The sequence below is a fragment of the Oncorhynchus masou genome, chromosome 25 (assembly GCF_036934945.1).
Source record: "Oncorhynchus masou masou isolate Uvic2021 chromosome 25, UVic_Omas_1.1, whole genome shotgun sequence".
NCBI lineage: Eukaryota > Metazoa > Chordata > Actinopteri > Salmoniformes > Salmonidae > Oncorhynchus > Oncorhynchus masou.
This window is the reverse complement of record NC_088236.1, coordinates 15,309,705-15,331,533: the sequence shown is the minus strand read 5'-3', so window position 1 is coordinate 15,331,533 and position 21,829 is coordinate 15,309,705. Positions and strand designations below refer to the sequence as shown.

Here is a 21,829-nt window from a genome sequence, read left to right as displayed (position 1 = left end):
AACATGTTGCCCTGCTACCATGTTGAGCTGCTGCTATTTTGTGTTGCTACCATGTTGCTGCCATGCTGTGTTTTCAAGTGTTGCTAAAATGTCATGTTGTCGTCTTAGGTCTCTCTTTATGAGGGTTGCGGTGTCTCTCTTGGCGTGATGTGTGTTTTGTCCTATATTTTTAATCCCAGCCCCCATCCCCGCAGGAGGCCTTTTGTCTTCTGGTAGGTTGTCATGGTAAATAAGAATTTATTCTTGACTGGCTTGCCTTGTTAAATAAAGGTTAAATAAAACATTTAAAATACATTTAATAAATGTCTTCATTTCCTGCACTAATTTGTTATCTTTTACACACTTTGTTAAGTTTATTTGGTCTTAGTATGCCTCTATTTAATAAGTATAATCTTTTTAATAAATAAAAATAGATTATTATTCTCCTGTATTTTTGGCTTCAATTGCATTTCTTACTTTCACCACTAAGGGTAGTCAGTAGATTTCCAGGGGTCTACTTGGCAAGCTTGTCTTCCCGACATTGTTGACATGTTGTGCTAGCTAGCTAGCGGTTCTCAGCTGTTAGCATTTTTAATACTGGTGATAAAAACTCGTAATTTTGGGGGGTTTACTGCCCTGCCCTAGCGTGAAGGTGCATTAATATCAGAAATGCTCCCTCACATCTCTCACTGCTCTTGTAATGGTTCCAATTACAATTGAATACAATTAATTCAAACACATCATCACATTGTTTCAAACCTGACTTACCGTGTCTTTCAGCCTGGTGTTAGAGTGCAGTAGCTTATGTTAGCTTGGTCTGGTTAGCTTAGATTCAACAACCACTTAACTAGTAACATTCTCCTGCTCAACTTAGTGAAGATAAAGCAGTTATCTTCATTAGCCAGATCAGACCAGCCAGGACCAGAATAGACCAGATCAGACAAGACCAGGCCAGACCAGACCAGACTAGACCACACACATAGCTGACAAAAACTAGGCCAACATGTTCCAGAGGCACACATTTCACACACTTTTTCCACTGATCAAAAATATACGAAGTCAAACCCAGTTGAAAGCAGAGTGGGGTGTAGAGATTGACCTGAGCCTGAAAGAAAGCGCATTTGTCTCTGTGTTAAATTATAAATGCATGTACATAAATGCATGAGGACAGGCTTGTAAGTAGTGCTCCGCCTGTATTCATGTTGGTATGAAAGGGTTGGAGTGTAGGCTTTGATATTGAGTGCAAATCTTTTGTTTTGACGATCGATTCCACTTCTGAGACCCCTAATCCTCTTTCATCAAAACAGCTTTATATTTCACCTCACAGGAATCAATTGGGAAGAATCATGCATTACATTCAGGCCAAGCCACAAACAGTATATACTTTATATATAACGTATGCCAAGATTTTCTATAAAATTCAGATCTGCCAGAAATATGGCACAGAAAATGGAATTACTTATTTTCAAAACTTGTTTTCTTATGCTTTGTCTCTGCAGTAGGCATATATAGTGAGCAATATGTTTGGAACGCCAAATCACAAAATTGCAATATATATTGTACCGGCACCAAGTACCATGATAATATCATATCGTGAGGTTCCTGGCAATTCCCAGCCCTAATGAAATATGCAATTAACACTAACAAATATCTGCTGTAAATGTGAGGCGGAAAGGGAGGGGGGTGAAATATCCACCAAAACACCAGTGCTATTCTTAATATGCGAACAGGAGAGACGACTATGGGGAATCCCATTTATTCATACCAGTTATTGCTACCGCCCAACTGAATACACCAAACATTTTAAAAACATAATTAAAATCCTAAAGCCTATTTATTTCTATTAATATATTGAGAAGGAGCTGTCACTGGTTATGAAATTCATTACATCTGTGGAAAACCTTGTTAAGAGAAATGTCACACTTTCCATTAGGCCAGAATAGGCCAATGGGAGAAGGATGGGGGAGAGAGGGTAATAGATGAAAGGAGAGAGTAACAGATGTGGCCGTTTCCTGAGGTCATTAAAGGTCATTCTGCATATATAGTTGATAGATAGGTAAGTGAGTGGATCATTTGACCAATCTATAGGGTGTTCTTTAGAGCAGCAGCAACATCACTCATCTTTCTGTACTGGGTAGTCTAGGTCCCACAAGAAAGCCATTTCAATTACACGGAACCCAGACCGGCTGTGCGAGTGCAGCATTGTGCGCTATCGTGCATAAATGTATTTTGCCCCCCCACACACCAAACGCGATCACGACACGCAGGTTAAAATATCAAAACAAACTCTGAACCAATGACATTAATTTGGGGACAGGTCGAAAAGCATTAAACATGTATGGCAATTTATCTAGTTAGCTTGCTAGCTAACGTTAATTTGTCCTATTTAGCTAGCTTGCTGTTGCTAGCTAATTTGTCCTGGGATATAAACATTGAGTTGTTATTTTACCTGAAATGCACAAAGACCTCTACTCGGACAATTTATCCACACATAAAACGGCCATCCGAATCGTTTCTAGTCATCTCTCCTCCTTTCAGGCTTTTTCATCTTTGAACTTATATGGTGATCGCATCTAAACATTCATTGTATTACCACGACAGCCGGTAACAAAGTTCGTCTTTCAATCACCCACATGGGTATAACCAATGAGGAGATGGCACGTGGGTACCTGCTTCTCTAAACCAATGAGGAGATGGGAGAGGCAGGACTTTCAGCGCGATCTGCGTCAGAAATAGGAAGGACTTCTATTTTAGCCCTTGGTGTCGCAGACGCTCGTTGCACGAGCTGTGTGGGTGCAATAATTGAATAACATGGATTTCTACATTTATTTAGCGACGCCCCCGCGCACGCGACGTGTCCGTTCTGGTTAGCATGTTAGAAACCATTTTAACAAGGGCAGATATTATGGTGACGTCAACGTGAGGACAACATGATCATGGAGACAGCCTTTATGGGGCGTCTATAGAGCTATAGAGGGGGTTAGAGGCTAATCAGCTGATGTTAATAGAGATATTAAAACCATCTGCCTAAGAGACAGTTTGACGGGTGTTTAGGAGATAAAATAAGCTTCAGATCTAAATGAGTCCGTGGGGATATGAGGAGGCTGTGAATAGGTGATGACTGACTGGGAGTGTCATCCCAACACGTTGTATTAGCAGGATCTGGAGGCAGAGCCACAGACATATGGCTTTTAAAATAATTAGACACCAGTGTCGTCTATAAAATGTAAATAGGCTTTGGCTATATGGCCCAGTGGACAGAGAAAAAAACTAAACTTTCTTTGGAATTTTTAGGTTGCTTTGATGAAAATCTTAGCTTAGTCTACATTGTTTTCATGCATTCTGTAAATAGTTTATAACATACGCTATATCAGAATCACAAAAGTATGTGGACACCACTTCAAATTAGAGGATTTGGCTATTTCAGCCACGCCTGTTGCTGACAGGTGTAAAAAAATGTTTTGCAGACAGTCATGCAATCTCCATAGACAAACATTGGCAGTAGAATGGCTTTAATGAAGAGCTCAGTGACTTTCAACGTGGGACCAAGTCAGTTCATCAAATTTCTGACCTGCTAGAGCTGCCCTCGTCAACATTAAGTGCTATTATTTTGTAAACATCTAGGAGCAATAACGGCTCAGCCGAGAAGTGGTAGGCCACACAAGCTCACAGAACGGGTCCCCTGTGTTGAAGCATGTAAAAATGGTCTGTCCTCGATTGCAACACTCACTACCGAGTTCCAAACTGTCTCTGGAAGCACATTACAGTGCCTTGCAAAAGTATTCATCCACCTTGGTGTTTTTCCTATTTTGTTGCACTACAACCTGTAATTTAAAATTCTTTTTATTTGGATTTCATGTAATGGACATACACAAAATATTCCAAATTGGTGAAGTGAAATGAAAAAAAATACTTGTTTCAAAAAATGTAAACATTAAAAATGTGGCTTGTACATATGTATTCACCCCCTTTGCTATGAAGCCCATAAATAAGATATGGTGCAACCAATTACCTTCAGAAGTCACATAATTAGTTCAATAAGTCCACCTGTGAGCAATCTAAGTGTCACATGATCTTAGTATATATACACCAGTTCTGAAAGGACCCAGAGTTTGCAACACCACTAAGCAAGGGGCGCCACCAAGCAAGTAGCACCATGAAGACCAAGCTGCTCTCCAAACAGGTCAGGGACAACGTTGTGGAGAAGTACAGATCAGGGTTGAGTTATAAAAAACTATCAGAATCTTTGAACATCCCATGGAGCACCATCAAATCCATTATTAAAAAATGGAAAGAAAATGGCACCACAACAAACCTGCCAAGAGAGGGCCACCCATAAAAAGTCACAGACCAGGCAAGGAGGGCATTAATCAGAGAGGCAAGAAAGAGACCAAAGATAACCCTGAAGGAGCTGCAAAGCTCCACAGCAGAGATTGGAGTATCCGTCCACAGAACCACTTTAAGCCGAACACTCCACAAGGCTGGGCTTTGTGGAATAGAGGCCAGAAAAGAACATTGCTTTAAAGAAAAAAATAAGCAAACACGTTTGGTGTTCAACCAAAAGGGCATATGGGAGACTCCGCAAACATATGGAAGAAGGTACTCTGGTCAGATGAGACTAAAATTGAGCTTTATGGTCATCAAGGAAAGCACTATGTCTGGCGCAAACCCAATACCTCTCATCACCCAGAGCGACCATCCCCACAGTAAAGCATGGTGGTGATAGCATCATGCTGTGGGGATGTTTTTCATCGGCAGGGACTGGGAAACTGGTCAGAATTGAAGGAATGATGGATGGTGCTAAATACAGAGAAATTCTTGAAGGAAACCTGTTTCAGTCTTCCAGAAATTTGTGTCACGATCGTCGTAATGAGCAGCCCTAGGCGCAGCGTGATTGAAGTTCCACATCTTTATTTCGATGAAACTTTAAATATGACCTAAATATGATCCCCTATTAGAGGCAACGATTACCAGCTGCTCTAGAAGTATTGAACTAGAACACCCCCTAGTCACGCCCTGACCTACTACACCATAGAGAACCAAGGGCTCTCTATGATCAGGGCGTGACAATTTGAGACTGGGATGGAGGTTCACCTTCCAGCAGGACAATGACCGTAAGCATACTGCTAAAGCAACACTCAAGTGGTTTAAGGGGAAACATTTAAATGTCTTGGAATGTCCTTGTCTTATACTCAATCCAATTGAGAATCTGTGGTATGACTTAAAGATTGCTGTACACTAGCGGAACCCATCCAACTTGAAGGACCTGGAGCAGTTTTGCCTTGAAGAATGGGCAAACATCCCAGTGGCTAGATATGCCAAGACTATAGAGACATACCCCAAGAGACTTAGAGCTGTAATTTCTGCAAAAGATGGGGGGGGGGGTCTGGGGCCGCCTGGGGCTGAGATAATGGTCTGGGGCTGTTTTTCAGGATTCTGGCTAGGCACCTTAGTTCCAGTGAAGTGAAATCTTAAGGCTGCAGCATACAATAACATTCTATATGATCATGTTTTTCCAACTTCAAATCTAATTTTATTTGTCACATGCGGTGAAAACAAGACCTTACCATGAAATGCTTGCTTACAAGCCCTTAACCACCAATGCAGTTCAAGAAATAGAGTTAAGAAAATATTTACCAAATAAACTAAAGTCAAAAATACATTTAAAAGTAACACAATAAAATAACAATTGTGAGGCTATATACGTGGGTACCGGTAGCTAGTCAATGTGCAGGGTTACAGGTTCGTCGAGGTCATTTGTACATGTAGGTAGGGGTAAAGTGACTATGCATAGATAATAAACATTGAGTAGCAGCAGTGCAAAAACAAAGGGTGGGGATGATAATGTAAATAGTCCGGGTGGCCATTCAATTAATTATTCAGCAGTCTAATGGCTTGGGGATAGACGCTGTTAATTAAGGAGCCTTTTGGACCGAGACTTGATGCTCCAGTACCGCTTGTTGTGCGGTAGCAGAGAGAACAGTCTATGACTTGGGTGACTGGACTCTTTGACAATTTTTTGGGCCTTCCTCTGAAACTTTGTGGAAACAGTTTGGGGAAGGTCCTTTCCTGTTTCAGCATGACAATGCACCCTTGCACAAAGATATAGAGGTCCATACAGAAAGGGTTTGTCGAGATCGGTGTGGAATAACTTTTCTGGCCTGCACAGAGCCCTGACTTCCCCCTCATCGATCACCTTAGGGATGAATTGGAACACGGACTGCGAGCCACCAACATCAGTGCCTGACCTCACTAATGCTCTCGGGGCTGAATGGAAGCAAGTCCCCACAGCAATGTTCCAACATCTAGTGGAAAGCCTCCCAGAAGAGAGGAGGCTGTTATAGCAGCAAAGGGGGGACCAACTCGAACTGAGATGTTCGACGAGCAGGTGTCCACAAAACTTTTGGTCATCTAGTGTTTTTATTGCAGGCTATAGCAAAGGAATCATCCACTTGGCATGGCAGCTCTTTGCTGTGTGGTGCCAGTCAAGTTGAAATAAGCTACATTGTCTTGTCTGTCACATCCCAGTGTTGTCACCATCAACAATGGCTGTCAATAATTTTAGATATCCGATACTATCATAATATCACCCAAGCCTAAAGGAGGACAAGCTTTTTTTGTAGCAACAGAAAGCTGGGATCCTCCTCTTTTTTAATCGTGGCCCTCAAAACTCAGTTTTTAACATGCGATTGGACTTGCACAATGACTGGGCTTATGAGAACACAATTTACTCCATCAGCAACCAGCTTGTTTGAGGAGGAGTTTGATGAGCTGCAGCTCTCGTTGTCTGATATGTGATATTCTACTAAAACTAGGCTCTGTATGCTGTTCGCGTTTGATAAAAAAAAGATACATGACAAACTAACATATTCAAAAGCGGCAATTTAATTCCATTAAATAATTAAAATTAACCTATGGACCGGAAAAGCATCACTGTTCAAATGTATTTTCGGCAGCTAACCGAAAATCCCAATTAGGCAGCTATCCCTAATTGGAACTGAAAGGCTACATCTGCTTATTTACACACAAACCTGAGCAGTGGCAACAGCACCAGTTGGTTGTAAGTGGGTCATAACTCTACATCCTACGTAAAAACAAACTCCACGCCGGACAAACATCTTTTATCTGTGACACCAACTGTGTGTAGCCATTTTATGAGCTATGCCTGGCTGTAGATTCTACTCTTATTATGGAGCAGGCGTAGGGTGTTAAATTGCAACAATCGTCTTTTATGATATGCACAGAAAATAATAGCAATCTATATTTTCAAAAAGCTGTGAGTCTCGTGTTTATATTTCATAACCCCCGCTGGCTTGCCTATACGCGAGACAATAACAGATAGATTATGGGAGGGGGGGGGATCTGCAATTTGACTCACCTGGATTCCATTACTTTGCTGATTACTCCCTCTATATCTGGCTGCTCCTCAGTTTGTTCCCTGTGTCATCATTGACGTCTTTACATTACCCCTGTGCAGACACGGGTCCTGTTCTGTTTCATGTCCGTCGGGCTGCCACACCTTAGCTGGCTCGAGAGGTCTTCTTGCCACAGAAGGCGCCATGTCATGCTTCAGCTGACCCATCAGGCTCCCACACCTCAGCGAGATCGTCAGGCTTTCAAGCCTCAGCCAGATTGTCAGGCTCGCATGACTCAGCCAGCTCGCCAGGCTGCCACGCCTCAGCTGGCTCGTCGGGTTTCTATGCCTCAGCCAGCTTGTCCAGCGCTCATGCCTGTACCAATCATCCCTGGAGTTATAGTGCATCACTGAGCCTGTACCAATCTTACCCAAACTTAACTAATATTTAACCCCACCTGACTCCCCACAGCACTGAATCAATACCTACTCAGTACGATCTGTACCGCTCTGTACTGACAATGACAATGATTTACTACTGACCGCAAGTCACCCAGTTACTAGATCCACTCAGTGATACAACAGTGGATGATTCATGATTCCTCTGGCCTTCAAGAAATTCCTGGAACATGACGGACTATGACCCTATATCACAGAGCTGAGTAGTAGCCTACTCTGTCTTCCCTCCCTGGCTCAATACTATTACAGCAACAAGTTACACAATAGAGAAAGAGAAAACTATGGGAATATTTTTTTAAGACAAAGGAAAACATCAGAATACCATTGTAATTTTATGAGATCAAAACATGAGGAAGACATTTGACCTTTTAGCTATTTATATATGCTCTTTCTTAGAATGACTTGCAAATGTGTGTGTAACTATGAACGGTGTGTAACTATTAAAACAATCAGTTTTTACCCCATCTGCCTACTTAATAACTTTTTAAGGGCTGCCAATGTGTATTTGTAGTTATTGCTGTTAGTGTCTGTATAGTCAAGGTAGGACTACTCTATTTTTACTTCAGAGCACAGCTCCTTCACATCACCCAATTCACGTCATTCAATTCCCTGTAGGGCGCAGAGGGATAAGAAGGCATTGACGTCACAGAGAGCAACCAGAGTGCTGTTTATACTACTCATTCCCTTTGAAGGCTAACTAGATGGGAGATGTTAGCTAAGGGAATGTTTGCACTTCCTGTCTGCTTGACCTGATGAAGATCGTCTGGATTGTGCCAGCCTTTCTATTCTTTTCATGTACATCTTAACCCAGGGGAGATCATATGTTCTGGAAGATTCTGAGATGCTTTGGGGTGATGACTGGACTCCAACGTCACCAACCTAGAGGGAGATGGGGGGATGGAGAGGAGATAAAGGAGGGTAGATGGATAGAGAGAGTGAGAGGGGTGTGAGACAGAGGAGCATCACAGAAGCACATATAGCTGAGTAATATAACAACATATGCCATTTATTAGACACTTTTAACCAAAGCGACTTGCATACATTTGACATATGAGTGGCTCCAGGAATCAAACTCACAATCCTGACATTGCAAGTGCCATGCCCTACTAACTGAGCCATACAGGACAACAGTATACAGTAACAGAGCCTTTGATAATACTACACAAACTCTGTTTCAGATTCAGAGTATGCACAGTGGGGTCCAAAATTATTGACACCCATGACAAAGATGAGCAGAAATGACTGTAAATTAAATGAGAAAAATACTGTGCTATTTCGTATGCTAAAAATAAAGGGAAATTCTATCATTTTATACTGATACACTTGTTCAGAGAAAGAGATGCTATTTAAAAAGTAAGACCTTCTCCAAAATGTTAGTGTCAAAATGATTGACACCCCTGCTTTCAATACCTCACCTTGTCAGGATAACGGCACAGCCTTTTCTAAAATGTTTTATGAGTTGGAGAACACATTGGGAGGGATCTTGACCATTCCTCCATTCAGAATCTTTCCAGATCATCAAATATATATTTTATATTTAAGATTTTTCAAAGTAGCCAGGGTGGCCAGGGTGGCTCCTTTGAAGAATCTAAAATCTAAAATATATTTTGATTTGTTTTACACGTTTTTGGTTATTACATGATTCCATATGTGTAATTTCATAGTTTTGATGTCTTCACTATTATTCTACAATGTAGAAAATAGTAAAAAATGAGGTGTGTCCAAACTTTTGAAGTGATGTGCATCTCGCATCTGGAACAGTTATTCTCAAAGAGAGAGAATTTGAAACAGGGCTCAATTTGGAGAGTTGAACGACAATATTTTCAGGGTTACAAACCAAAATCTGTCTCCTTTTCGAAATACAGATGTTCAATTTAGTTTATTCTGCCTCTTCTTTGGAATTTTCCAAGTGGATTAACAATTGCACATTGAACACTACATGATGATAAATAACAGCCACCATCTGTTTGGTAATTAGGCCTATGCTTAATGATTTTGATGAAAATACGTTCTTTAACTTTGTCAAACTAATGTTGGAAAACATATTTTCCTACTTCATTCAAGCAGTCCATTTTGGAATTTGTGATTAAACTGTTGTCATTTGGCAAGGAATGTAGCTTCTGTATTCAATCAGTTTTCATAGGCATTTATGGAGGCCTAAAGGGAGGTTGCATGCGCACTCAGCACACATGTGTGGATGGTTTCGGTTAGAATGCAATTCAGTGAATAAGACACTGAAGGGATAGAGGATATAGGAAGAATACATGTGTGATGCTTGGCTTGTTTTTTTGTTGTTTTTTGTGCCCATAGTGTTAGCTTCCGTAGTGTTAGCTAATGTTCAATTGCTGGAAAGTAAATGGGACGAACTGAAAGCACGTTTATCCTACCAACGGGACGTTAAAAACTGTTATATCTTATGTTTCACCTAGTCGTGGCTTAATGACGACATTAAGAACATACAGCTGGCGGGTTAAACACGCTATCGGCAGGATAGAATAGCGTCTGGTAAGACACGGTGCGAGTGCCTATGCATACAGTTGAAGTCGGAAATGTACATACACCATAGCCAAATACATTTAAACTCAGTTCACAGTTCGTGACATTTAATCAGAGTAAAACTTCCCTGTCTTTGGTCAGTCAGGATCACCACTTTATTTTCAGAATGTGAAATGTCAGAATCATAGTAGAGAGAATTATTTATTTTAGCTTTTATTTCTTTCATCACATTCCCAGTGGGTCAGTAGTTTACATACACTCAATTAGTATTAGGTAGAATTGCCTTTACATTGTTGAATTTCGGTCAAACGTTTCGAGGGGGCCCTCCACAAGCTTCCCACAATAAATTGAGTGAGTTTTGGCCCAATCCTCCTGAGATGTTGCTTTAATATATGCACATAATTTCCCCTCCTCATGATGCCATCTATTTTGTGAAGTGCACCAGTCTCTCCTGCAGCAAAGCACCCCCACAACATGATGCTGCCACCCCTGTGCTTCACCGTTGGGATGATGCTCTTAGGCTTGCAAGCCTGCACTTTTTTCCTCCAAACATAACGATGGTCATTATGGCCAAACAGTTCTATATTTGTTTCATCAGACCAGAGGATATTTCTCCAAAAAGAACGATCTTTGTCCCCATGTGCAGTTGCAAATCGTAGACTGGCTTTTTTTATAGCGGTTTTGCAGCTGTGGCTTTTTCCTTGCTGAGCAGCCTTTCAGGTTATGTCGATATAGGACTCGTTTTACTGTGGATATAGATACTTTTGTACCTGTTTCCTCTAGTATCTTCACAAGGTCCTTCGCTGTTGTTCTGGGATTGATTTTCCCTTTTTGCACGAAAATAAGTTTATCTCTAGGAGACAGAACACGTCTCCTTCCTGAGAGGTATGATGGCTGCGTCGTCCCATGGTGTTTATACGTGCGTACTATTGTTTATACAGATGAACATGATACCTTCTGGCATTTGGAAATTGCTCCCAAGGATGAACCAGACTTGTGGAGGTATACAATTTGTTTTCTGAGGTCTTGGCTGATTTCTTTTGATTTTCCCATGATGTCGAGCAAAGAGGTACTGAGTTTGAAGGTAGGCCTTGATATACATCCACATGTACACCTCCAATTGACTCAAATGATGTATATTAGCCTATCAGAAGCTTCTAAAGCCATGACATTGTCTTCTGGAATTTTCCAAGCTGCTTACAGGCACAGTCAACTTAGTGTATGTAAACCTCACTGGACACACTGGAATTGTGATACAGTGTTAAATAATCTGTCTGGAAACAATTGTTGAAAATATGACTTGTGTCATGCACAAAGTAAATAACCAACTTGCCAAAGCTATAGTTTGTCAACAAGAAAGTTCTGAAAATTAGTTTTGTATTTTTTTTATTTTTTTTATTTCATCTTTATTTAACCAGGTAGGCTAGTTGAGAGCAAGTTCTCATTTACAACTGCGACCTGGCCAAGATAAAGCATAGCAGTGTGAACAGACAACAACACAGAGTTACACATGCAGTAAACAATAAACAAGTCAATAACACAGTAGAAAAAAAGAAAAAAAGAGTCTATATACATTGTGTGCAAAAGGCATGAGGAGGTAGGCAAATAATTACAATTTAGCAGATTAACACTGGAGTGATGAATGATCAAATGGTCATGTGCAGGTAGAGATACTGGTGTGCAAAAGAGCAGAAAAGTAAATAAATAAAAAGAGTATGGAGATGAGGTAGTTAAATTGGGTGGGCTATTTACCGATGGACTATGAATAGCTGCAGCGATCGGTTAGCTGCTCAGATAGCAGATGTTTAAAGTTGGTGAGGGAGATAAAAGTCTCCAACTTCAGTGATTTTTGCAATTCGTTCCAGTCACAGGCAGCAGAGAACTGGAAGGAAAGGCGGCCAAATGAGGTGTTGGCTTTATGGATGGTCAGTGAGATACACCTGCTGGAGCGGGTGCTACTGGTGGGTGTTGCCATCGTAACCAGTGAACTGAGATAAGGCGGAGCTTTACCTAGCATGGACTTGTAGATGACATGGAGCCAGTGGGTCTGGCGCCGAATATGTAGCGAGGGCCAGCCGACTAGAGCATACAGGTCGCAGTGGTGGGTGGTATAAGGTGCTTTAGTAACAAAACGGATGGCACTGTGATAAACTGCATCCAGTTTGCTGAGTAGAGTATTGGAAGCTATGTTGTAGATGACATCGCCGAAGTCAAGGATCGGTAGGATAGTCAGTTTTACTAGGGTAAGTTAGGCGGCGTGAGTGAAGGAGGCTTTGTTGCGGAATAGAAAGCCGACTCTAGATTTTATTTTAGATTGGAGATGTTTGATATGAGTCTGGAAGGAGAGTTTACAGTCTAGCCAGACACCTAGGTACTTATAGATGTCCACATATTCTAGGTCGGAACCATCCAGGGTGGTGATGCTAGTCGGGCGTGCAGGTGCAGGCAGCGAACGGTTGAAAAGCATGTATTTGGTTTCACTAGCGTTTAAGAGTAGTTGGAGGCCACGGAAGGAGTGTTGTATGGCATTGAAGCTCGTTTGGAGGTTAGATAGCACAGTGTCCAAGGAAGGGCCAGAAGTATACAGAATGGTGTCGTCTGCATAGAGGTGGATCAGGGAATCGCCCGCAGCAAGAGAAACATCATTGATATATACAGAGAAAAGAGTCGGCCCAAGAATTGAAACCTGTGGCATCCCCATAGAGACTGCCAGAGGACCGGCCAACATGCCCCCCGATTTGACACACTGAACTCTGTCTGCAAAGTAGTTGGTGAACCAGGCAAGGCAGTCATTAGAAAAACCGAGGCTACTGAGTCTGCCGATAAGAATATGGTGAGCTTCTAGTCATGAAATCTATGCAGCCTACTCAATCACTTTTCATAGCTACTGTTTACAGGCCTCCTGGGCCATATACAGCGTTCCTCACTGAGTTCCCTGAATTCCTATCGGACCTTGTAGTCATAGCAGATAATATTCTAATCTTTGGTGACTTTAATATTCACATGGAAAAGTCCACAGACCCACTCCAAAGGGCTTTCGGAGCCATCATCGACTCAGTGGGTTTTGTCCAACATGTCTCTGGACCCACTCACTGTCACAGTCATACGCTGGACCTAGTTTTGTCCCATGGAATAAATGTTGTGGATCTTAATGTTTTTCCTCATAATCCTGGACTATCGGACCACCATTTTATTACGTTTGCAATGGCAACAAATAATCTGCTCAGACCCCAACCAAGGAACATCAAAAGTCGTGCTATAAATTCACAGACAACACAAAGATTCAATGATGTCCTTCCAGATTCCCTCTGTCTACCCAATGACACCAGAGGACAAAAATCAGCTAACCACCTAACTGAGGAACTCAATTTAACCTTGCGCAATACCCTAGATGCAGTTGCACCCCTAAAAACTAAAATCATTTCTCATAAGAAACTAGCTCCCTGGTACACAGAAAATACCCGAGCTCTGAAGCAAGCTTCCAGAAAATTGGAACAGAAATGGCGCCACACCAAACTGGAAGTCTTCCGTCTAGCTTGGAAAGACAGTACCGTGCAGTACCGAAGAGCCCTTACTGCTGCTCGATCATCCTATTTTTCTAACTTAATTGAGGAAAATAAGAACAATCCGAAATTCCTTTTTGATACTATCGCAAAGCTAACTAAAAAGCAGCATTCCCCAAGAGAGGATGACTTTCACTTTAGCAGTGATAAATTCATGAACTTCTTTGAGGAAAAAATTATGATTATTAGAAAGCAAATTACAGACTCCTCTTTAAATCTGTGTATTCCTTCAAAGCTCAGTTGTCCTGAGCCTGCACAACTCTGCCTGGACCTAGGATCAAGAGAGACGCTCAAGTGTTTTAGTACTATATCTCTTGACACAATGATGAAAATAATCATGGCCTCTAAACCTTCACCCTGCATACTGGACCCTATTCCAACTAAACTACTGAAAGAGCTGCTTCCTGTGCTTGGTCCTCCTATGTTGAACATAATAAACGACTCTCTATACACCGGATGTGTACCAAACTCACTAAAAGTGGCAGTAATAAAGCCTCTCTTGAAAAAGCCAAACCTTGACCCAGAAAATATAAAAAACTATCGGCCTATATCGAATCTTCCATTCCTCTCAAAAATCTTAGAAAAGGCTGTTGCGCAGCAACTCACTGCCTTCCTGAAGACAAACAATGTATACAAAATGCTTCAGTCTAGTTTTAGACCCCATCATAGCACTGAGACGGCACTTGTGAAGGTGGTAAATGACATTTTAATGGCATCGGACCGAGGCTCTGCATCTGTCCTCGTGCTCCTAGACCTTAGTGCTGCTTTTGATACCATCGATCACCACATTCTTTTGGAGAGATTGGAAACCCAAATTGGTCTACACGGACAAGTTCTGGCCTGGTTTAGATCTTATCAGTCGGAAAGATATCAGTTTGTCTCTGTGAATGGTTTGTCCTCTGACAAATCAACTGTAAATTTCGGTGTTCCTCAAGGTTCCGTTTTAGGACCACTATTGTTTTCACTATATATTTTACCTCTTGGGGATGTTATTCAAAAACATAATGTTAACTTTCACTGCTATGTGGATGACACACAGCTGTACATTTCAATGAAACATGGTGAAGCCCCAAAATTGTCCTTGCTAGAAGCATGTGTTTCAGACATAAGGAAGTGGATGGCTGCAAACTTTCTACTTTTAAACTCGGACAAAACAGAGATGCTTGTTCTAGGTCCCAAGAAACAAAGAGATATTCTGTTGAATCTGACAATTAATCTTAATGGTTGTACAGTCGTCTCAAATAAAACTGCGAAGGACCTCGGCGTTACTCTGGACCCTGATCTCTCTTTTGAAGAACATATCAAGACGATTTCAAGGACAGCTTTTTTCCATCTACGTAACATTGCAAAAATCAGAAACTTTCTGTCCAAAAATGATGCAGAAAAATTAATCCATGCTTTTGTCACTTCTAGGTTAGACTACTGCAATGCTCTACTTTCCGGCTACCCGGATAAAGCACTAAATAAACTTCAGTTAGTGCTAAATACGGCTGCTAGAATCCTGACTAGAACCAAAAAATGTGATCATGTTACTCCAGTGCTAGCCTCCCTACACTGGCTTCCTGTCAAAGCAAGGGCTGATTTCAAGGTTTTACTGCTAACCTACAAAGCATTACATGGGCTTGCTCCTACCTATCTCTCTGATTTGGTCCTGCCGTACATACCTACACGTACGCTACGGTCACAAGACGCAGGCCTCCTAATTGTCCCTAGAATTTCTAAGCAAACAGCTGGAGGCAGGGCTTTCTCCTATAGAGCTCCATTTTTATGGAACGGTCTGCCTACCCATGTCAGAGACGCAAACTCGGTCTCAACCTTTAAGTCTTTACTGAAGACTCATCTCTTCAGTGGGTCATATGATTGAGTGTAGTCTGGCCCAGGAGTGGGAAGGTGAACGGAAAGGCTCTGGAGCAATGAACCACCCTTGCTGTCTCTGCCTGGCCGGTTCCCCTCTTTCCACTGGGATTCTCTGCCTCTAACCCTATTACAGGGGCTGAGTCACTGGCTTACTGTGGTCATCCTGTCTGGGTTGGCACCCCCCCTTGGGTTGTGCCATGGCGGAGATCTTTGCGGGCTATACTCAGCTTTGTCTCAGGATGGTAAGTTGGTGGTTGATGATATCCCTCTAGTGGTGTGGGGGCTGTGCTTTGGCAAAGTGGGTGGGGTTATATCCTTCCTGTTTGGCCCTGTCCGGGGGTGTCCTCAGGTGGGGCCACAGTGTCTCCTGACCCCTCCTGTCTCAGCCTCCAGTATTTATGCTGCAGTAGTTTATGTGTCGGGGGCTGGGGTCAGTTTGTTATATCTGGAGGACTTCTCCTGTCCAATTCGGTGTCCTGTGTGAATCTAAGTGTGCGTTCTCTAATTCTCTCCTTCTCTCTCTCGGAGGACCTGAGCCCTAGGACCATGCCCCAGGACTACCTGATATGATGACTCCTTGCTGTCCCCAGTCCACCTGGCCGTGCTGCTGCTCCAGTTTCAACTGTTCTACCTTATTATTATTCGACCATGCTGGTCATTTATGAACATTTGAACATCTTGGCCATGTTCTGTTATAATCTCCACCCGGCACAGCCGGAAGAGGACTGGCCACCCCACATATGCTCTCTCTAATTCTCTTTCTTTCTCTCTCTCGGAGGACCTGAGCCCTAGGACCATGCCCCAGGACTACCTGACATGATGACTCCTTGCTGTCCCCAGTCCACCTGGCCGTGCTGCTGCTCCAGTTTCAACTGTTCTGCCTTGTTATTATTCGAGCATGCTGGTCATTTATGAACATTTGAACATCTTGGCCATGTTCTGTTATAATCTCTACCCGGCACAGCCAGAAGAGGACTGGCCACCCCACATAGCCTGGTTCCTCTCTAGGTTTCTTCCTAGGTTTTGGCCTTTCTAGGGAGTTTTTCCTAACCACCGTGCTTCTACACCTGCATTGCTTGCTGTTTGGGGTTTTAGGCTGGGTTTCTGTTCAGCACTTTAAGATATCAGCTGATGTACAAAGGGCTATATAAATATATAGTGTGGTCTACAGCTTATCATGAGATACTCTACCTCAAGTGAGCAAAACCTCAAGACTTAGATATCGTTTACCAGCTGATGTTTACATATACAGTTGAAGTCAGAAGTTTACATACACTTAGGTTGGAGCCATCTCGAATAACACCGTACCTTTTCCGCTGTGCAATCTGGTTTCCGAGCCGGTCACGGGTGCACCTCAGCCACGCCCAAGGTACTAAACGATATCATAACGGCCATTGATAAAAGACAGTACTGTGCAGCCGTCTTCATCGACCTTGCCAAGGCTTTCGCCTCTGTCAATCACCATATTCTTATCGGCAGACTCAGTAGCCTTGGTTTTTCTGATGACTGCCTTGCCTGGTTCACTAACTACTTTGCAGACAGAGTGCAGTGTGTCAAATCGGAGGGCATGCTGTCCGGTCCTCTGGCAGTCTCTATGGGGGTGCCACAGGGTTCAATTCTCAGGCCGACTCTTTTCTCTGTATATATCAATGATGTTGCTCTTGCTGCTGGTGATTCCCTGATCCGCCTCTACGCAGACGACACCATTCTATATACTTCCGGCCCATCCTTGGACACTGTGCTATCTAACCTCCAAACAAACTTCAATGCCATACAACACTCCTTCCGTGGCCTCCAACTGCTCTTAAATGCTAGTAAAACCAAATGTATGCTTTTCAACCGTTCACTGCCTGCACCTGCACGCCTGACTAGTATCACCACCCTGGATGGTTCCGACCTTGAATATGTGGACATCTATAAGTACCTAGGTGTTTGGCTAGACTGTAAACTCTCCTTCCAGACTCATATCAAACATCTCCAATCTAAAATAAAATCCAGAATCGGCTTTCTATTCCGCAACAAAGCCTCCTTCACTCATGCCGCCAAACTTACCCTAGTAAAACAGACTATCCTACCGATCCTTGACTTCGGCAACGTCATCTACAAAATAGCTTCCAACACTCTACTCAGCAAACTGGATGCAGTTTATCACAGTGCCATCCGTTTTGTCACTAAAGCACCTTATACCACCCACCACTGCGACTTGTATGCTCTTGTCGGCTGGCCCTCGCTACATATTCGTCGCCAGACCCACTGGTTCCAGGTCATCTACAAGTCCATGCTTGGTACAGCTCCGCCTTATCTCAGTTCACTGGTCACGATTGCAACACCCACCAGTAGCACACGCTCCAGCAGGTGTATCTCACTGATCATCCCTAAAGCCAACACCTCATTTGGCCGCCTTTCGTTCCAGTTTTCTGCTGCCTGTGACTGGAACAAATTGCAGAAATCGCTGAAGTTGGAGACTTTTATCTCCCTCACCAACCTCAAACATCTGATATCTGAGCAGCTAAACGATTGCTGCAGCTGTACTCTTATCGGTAAATAGCCCACCCAATTTTACCTACCTCATCTCCATACTGTTTTTATTTATTTACTTTTCTTCTCTTTTGCACATCAATATCTCTACCTGTACATGACCATATGATCATTTATCACTCCAGTGTTAATCTGCAAAATTGTAATTATTTGCCTACCTCCTCATGCCTTTTGCACACAATGTATATAGACCCCTTTTTTTCTACTGTGTTATTGACTTGTTTATTGTTTACTCAATGAGTAACTCTGTGTTGTCTGTTCACACTGCTATGCTTTATCTTGGTCAGGTCGCAGTTGCAAATGAGAACTTGTTTTCAACTTGCCTACCTGGTTAAATAAAGGTGAAATAAAAAAAAATAAAAAAAACTGGATTTATCAATGAGTGCATCAAGGATGTCGTCCCCACAGTGACTGCACATACATAGCCCAACCAGAAACCATGGTTTACATTCGAACTGAGCTAAAGGGTAGTAGAGCTGCCACTTTCAAGGAACGGGACTCTAAGAAATCCCGCTATGCCCTCTGACGAACCATCAAACAGGCAAATCGTCAATACAGGACTAAGATCGAATCCTACTACACCGGCTCCGACGCTCGTCGGATGTGGCAGGGCATGAAAAGACGAATTACCAGGACGTGTACTCCGAGCATGCGCTGAGCAACTGGCAAGTGTCTTCACTGACATTTTCAACCTTCCCTGTCTGAGTCTGTAATACCAGCAGAACACCATAGTCCCTGTGCCCAGGAACACTAAGGTAACCTGCCTAAATGACTACCGACCCGTAGCACTCACGTCTGTAGCCATGAGAATGCTTTGAAAGGCTGGTCATGGCTCACATCAACACCATTATCCCAGAAACCCTAGACCCCCTCCAATTTGCATACCGCACCCAAAGATCCACAGATGATGCAATCTCTATTGCACTCCACACTGCCCTTTCACACCTGGACAAAAGGAACACCTGTGTCAGAATGCTATTCATTGACTACAGCTCAGCTTTCAACACCATAATGCCCTCAAAGCTCATCACTAAGCTGAGGATCCCGGGATTAAACACCTCCCTCTGAAACTTGATCCCAGATCTCTTGATGGGCCACCCCCATTTGGTAAGTGTAGGTAACAACACATCTACCACGCTGATCCTCAACACATGGGCCTCTCAGGGGTGTGTGCTCAGTCCCATCCTGTACTCCCCGTTCAATCAAGACTGCACGACCAGGCACAACACCATCATTAAGTTTGCTGATGACACAACGTTGGTAGGCCTGATCACCGACAAAGATGAGACAGCCTATAGGGAGGAGGTCAGAGACCTGACCATGTGGTGCAAGGACAACAACCTCTCCCTCAAAGTTATCAAGACAAAGGAGATGATTGTGGAATACAGGAAATGGAGAACCGAGCCCCCCCCTTTCCCATTGACAGGGCTGAAGTGGAGCAGGTTGAGAGCTTCATGTTCCTTGGTGTCCACATCACCAACAAACTAACATGGTCTAAGCACACCAAGACAGTCATGAAGAGGAAACGACAGAACCTATTCCCCCTCAGGAGACTGAAAAGATTTGTCATGGGTCCTCAGATCCTCAAAAGGTTCTACAGCTGCACAACCGAGAGCATCCTGACGGTTGCATCACTGCCTGGTATGGCAACTGCTTGGCCTCTGACCACAAGGCACTACCAGAGCCAAGCTTACTGCCATCCAGGATCACTATACCAGGCGATGTCAGAGGAAGGACCTAAAAATTGTCAAAGACTCCAGCCACCCTAGTCAAAAGACTGTTCTCTCTGTTACTCCACGGCAAGCGGTAACGGAGCGCCATGTCTTGGTCCAAGAGGCTTCTAACAGCTTCAATTCCCAAGACTCCTAAACGGCTAATCAAATGGCTACCCAGACTATTTGCATTGCCCCCCCTTCTAAGCTGCTGTTACTTTCTGTTATTATCTATGCATATTCACTTTAACAACTCTACCTACATGTACATATTACCTCAATTACCCCTGCACACACATTGACTCTCACATTGACTCTGTACCGGTAACCCCTGTATGTAGCCCTGCTTTTGTTATTTACTGCTGCTCTATAATTATTTGTTGTTCTTATCTCTTACTTATCTTTAGGTATTTTCTTAAAATTGCATTGTTCGTTAAGGGCTTGTAAGTAAGCATTTCACTGTATGGTCTTCACCTGTTGCATTTGGCACATGTGACAAGTAACATTTGATTTGATTTGAGAGGAGCTGCAGGAAAGATAGAGAACAGAGGACAGGCTGCAGGAGCAGCTAGATCACCACTCTGTGACCTGCCCTCACACAGCAAAGGAGCCCACCTACACCAACCAGGCCTCCCCAGCCCTGCCTACTGCATGCCTCCACCCCAGTCTACAAGAGATCCTCCCACTGACAGTAGCACCGGCACAGAACATCCAACACCCCCCCTACCCCATCTTTACTCCATCCAGTACAGAATGCACAGTGGCTGACAGCATGCTGTTGATGGACTCAAATGGGAATTTTGTTCATGAGAATTAACATTTCCCTCGACCCAAAACAAGAGTGTCAGGGAGCTGCTTGATAAGGCCCAGCTCGGGTCGCCAAGCCACAAAATCATACATATAGGAAGCAGCGACATGCATGCTCAACAGGAGAGGGTTGCAACGTCATTATGGGACTGATTGAGAAGGCCTCGCAATCTTCCCCAACTCAAGGATTGTGGTGTCCACTCTTCTAAAGAGGAACGACATCCATCCTGCCATAATCCAAAGAATAAACACCAGCCTCTCGAAGGACTGTGCCCTGCAACCCAATGTACACCTGGCCCACTATCCCACCCTCAATCTGGACTGTGTCTTCGACCATGTTCACCTGTACAGGGAGACAGACTCCATCCTTGCAACGACTCTCAAGGACGTCGATTTAAACCTCAGCCTGACCTCTCCACCCAGGAACAGCGGAGCAATCCCTACCTCCTGAGATCACAGAGACAACACTGTGGACCAGCACCCTGGAACCCCAGCCATGGCCACGGCCACAGCACCACTAACCTCAACACCCACCACAGCCAGGGCAGCACAGATCACCCCAGTCCAGCTTTAGACCCACCCAAACAAGGCCTAACCCCCACCCCCCACCGCAGACACACACCTGGAGGATCCACAGCCCAGCAGGCAGAGCTACGCACAAGCTGTGAGAGGAGCAACTGGCACAGCCCCCACCAATGAAATGAGTGACATTTAGCATATTCTGATTCTACTGTACTCACACGTGATAGGGCGGGGGTCATGGTAAGATGAGAACAAGAACTCCACCATCTTCACCATAACACAAATGTTATCTTAAATGATTAACAAATCACAATCACAATCAAAATCCTCTCGCTGTCCACTGGGTTATATTGAGATCATACCATTTACCAAATTAACCAAATTAACCCGATTTCCCCCGGGTCACCCTACTTCAATGAAGAGAGATATGTGGAGAAATAACTTTTCAAACATCTACAGCAATATAATGAAGAGCACAGAATGAAAAGATACAATAAAAATTACAAATCCTTGAATCAGCAGTCAATTGCCAATTAATCTAC

General features: G+C 43.3%; 1 long non-coding RNA gene across 1 annotated transcript in view; it reads right to left on the bottom strand.

The window, feature by feature from the left end:
* LOC135513816 (uncharacterized) overlaps positions 1–7,479 on the bottom strand; it is a 74,140-nt gene extending 66,661 nt beyond the window's left edge. The window contains exon 1 of the long non-coding RNA XR_010451581.1: positions 7,358–7,479. This is a non-coding gene — a long non-coding RNA (uncharacterized LOC135513816). The remainder of the gene's footprint in view (positions 1–7,357) is intronic.
* Between the last annotated feature and the right edge of the window lie 14,350 nt (positions 7,480–21,829).